Source organism: Scylla paramamosain, unplaced genomic scaffold (assembly GCF_035594125.1).
Source record: "Scylla paramamosain isolate STU-SP2022 unplaced genomic scaffold, ASM3559412v1 Contig142, whole genome shotgun sequence".
NCBI classification, from domain to species: Eukaryota; Metazoa; Arthropoda; class Malacostraca; order Decapoda; family Portunidae; genus Scylla; species Scylla paramamosain.
In genome coordinates this window covers 125,001-127,500 of record NW_026973807.1, presented here as the reverse complement: position 1 = coordinate 127,500, position 2,500 = coordinate 125,001, and the positions used below count along the sequence as shown (strand labels likewise).

Below are 2,500 nucleotides of genomic sequence, written 5' to 3'. Positions count from 1 at the left end.
GGGCGGCTGGCAGGCTTGGAGCAGGAAGGAGTGGGTTGCTGGTAGGGGCCTGGCAGGAGTGGGTGGCGAAATGGGATTAGGAAGGAGTGGGTTGAGGGAAGGGGGGGAGGGAGTGGGAGGAGATAAGGGACAGGAAGGCGTGCTGGCAGGTAGTTGCCGTGAAGGTGCTGCTGGCTATTGGGCGGCCAGAAGTGCTGGCGGAAGTGAGAAGGAGTGGCTGGCGGGTGGTGGGGAGAGAGGTGGGGGGGAAGGAGGCGTCTCGGACTGACACAACAAGATGGCGTCTCTGAGAGGAGGGGCAAGTGTAGTTTCCCGGGCCAGAGGCATGATGGGACTAACAAAACACCAGCAGGAGGTCTTTCTGTACACAACATGCACATGTACACAACACACGTATGGCTGTACACCTGGCGGCTACTCAACACACCTGGTACACTACTGGTAGCACACTTCAGGGAGGGCTTGGCCAATCCTGGTTATCTTGACCACCACTAAGTCTTTGAGGAGGAACACAATGCGATACACACGCGCACCACACAAGATACGCTGCCACACTGGCTGCAGACTGAGCGGCGTCCCTTTCGCTCAGTGTTTCCAGGCCGTTCGGTACTTGAGCGACACACAAAGGTCTACTTCATATACAGGGACTTGTTCAACCAACAAACACACTCATATCCACAAAAAACACCATATATCTACGAAAAAAATAAAAAATAAATAAATAAATAGATAAATAAAATAAAATAGATAAATAAATAAATAAAATTAATCAAATAATTAAATTATACTAAATTATTAAAACTACTATTGCTTCTACTCTTACTACTACTATAACTACTATTACTACTACTACTACTACTACTGTGTGTGTGTGATATTGATAACAATTATAGTAACAATATAACAACAAAAAACTACTACTACTACTATTATTACCACTATTATTACTACTGCTATTACTAATATAAATACTACTACTGCAGCTGTTTTTGCAACAATTTTTAAGGCATTACTATTAATATTCACATAGTATTATTAGCAGCAGTAGTAGTAATAGTTGTAGAGGTAGTAGTAGTAGTTGTAGTAGTAGCAGTAGTAGTAGTAATAGTAGTAGTAGTAGTAGTAGTAGTAGTAACAAATCGCAAATATTACCTCTACCACTACTACTACTATTACTGCTACTACTACTTTTTTTCCTCTCACAAAGGCTTCTACTCTCCTTACTTCTGTTACTGCTACCACTAGTATTACTACCACCACTAATACCACTACAACCACTACTACTACTACTACTACTACTACTACAATTACTACTACTACTACTACACATGCTTGCTTATGGAGGTCGTGAATAGTTCCATCTGGTGTAAACTTAGCTGTGATGCGAGCAATGGTGCGTCACCTGGGTGGATCCCTGTCAAAGTGTCTTCTGAATTGTCTTTGCACTTCTTTGACATTTTCGTGCCTCCAGTAACACTTTATGACAGATGTTCTTTCTTCAAAGCTTTGTCTTACTTCTGACATTATTATTTTGGCCAACTGCTTCTGAAAAAAAAAAAAAATTCCGTTAATTATAGCGAGTCAAACAAGGAGTACATTTTTGGATGACTCTCTCTCTCTCCCTCTCTCTCTCTCTCTCTCTCTCTCTCTCTCTCTCTCTCTCTCTCTCTCTCTCTCTCTCTCTCTCTGTGTGTGTTTATACAGATAGATACAAATAGATAGATGTACACAGGTACAGACTTGTGCTTGTGGAGTATAAATGTAAGAGCATGAAGCACAGTGTGTCTCTCCCCACAGGCACCTCCCGCCTCACGCCTTGCTTCCTCCCGTCTCCCAGAGTCTACACACCTGCACTCTTGAGGTGAGTACACTTACTCTTTTCTTTCCTGGTAATTGTTTTCACTGTGTTTTCTATTGCACACAATTGGATAAGGTGTTATTCAGAGGCATTGATAACTACACTTAAGTGTTAAGTATTCATTGTGTGTTTAACGGGTTCTATAAATAATGTTCCTTATCGGGGAGAACAAAGTGAATTGTGATTGTTGGGCTAGGTAACAACTGTCCATTATCGGGTGATGCATAGTGAGGGTTGTGTAAGAATAGTTATGTTGGTGTATGGTTGCAGGAGTTAGCAGCCAACGGCGTTAGGTTGCCAGGTGGACGAGTCGGGCCAAGTGGTGTCAACGTGAGGGCAGTGTAGCTGATCGTGTGGAAAGTGCGGTGCCAACTCCACTGGTTCTAATTACAAGTCTGACTGTAGTGCCAGACTGGAGCAACAAATATGCCCATTGGATCGAGAATGTGTAGTGCACTGATGTGGGTAATGTGAACTGGAAATATAAATAAGGATTGAGACAAAATGGTATATTATGTTCCTTGTTACGTGGCACGTCTTCCTATAATCTCCGGCTACTCCTAGTTACGAGTAGATGCCTGCCTTTCAGTGTGGTCAACGCCACGACACACCAGGTTTCCTTTAACATTCTCTCTCTCTCTC

At 43.0% G+C, this 2,500-nt stretch overlaps 2 long non-coding RNA genes across 2 annotated transcripts in view; one reads left to right on the top strand and one right to left on the bottom strand.

Moving 5' to 3' along the window:
• LOC135099525 (uncharacterized) overlaps positions 1–2,500 on the bottom strand; it is a 47,585-nt gene that overhangs the window by 12,137 nt on the left and 32,948 nt on the right. Inside the window, exon 8 of the long non-coding RNA XR_010268066.1 lies at positions 1,373–1,545. This is a non-coding gene — a long non-coding RNA (uncharacterized LOC135099525). The remainder of the gene's footprint in view (positions 1–1,372; positions 1,546–2,500) is intronic.
• The window catches only part of LOC135099526 (uncharacterized), a 26,721-nt gene that overhangs the window by 7,379 nt on the left and 16,842 nt on the right, over positions 1–2,500 (top strand). Inside the window, exon 2 of the long non-coding RNA XR_010268067.1 lies at positions 1,798–1,861. This is a non-coding gene — a long non-coding RNA (uncharacterized LOC135099526). The remainder of the gene's footprint in view (positions 1–1,797; positions 1,862–2,500) is intronic.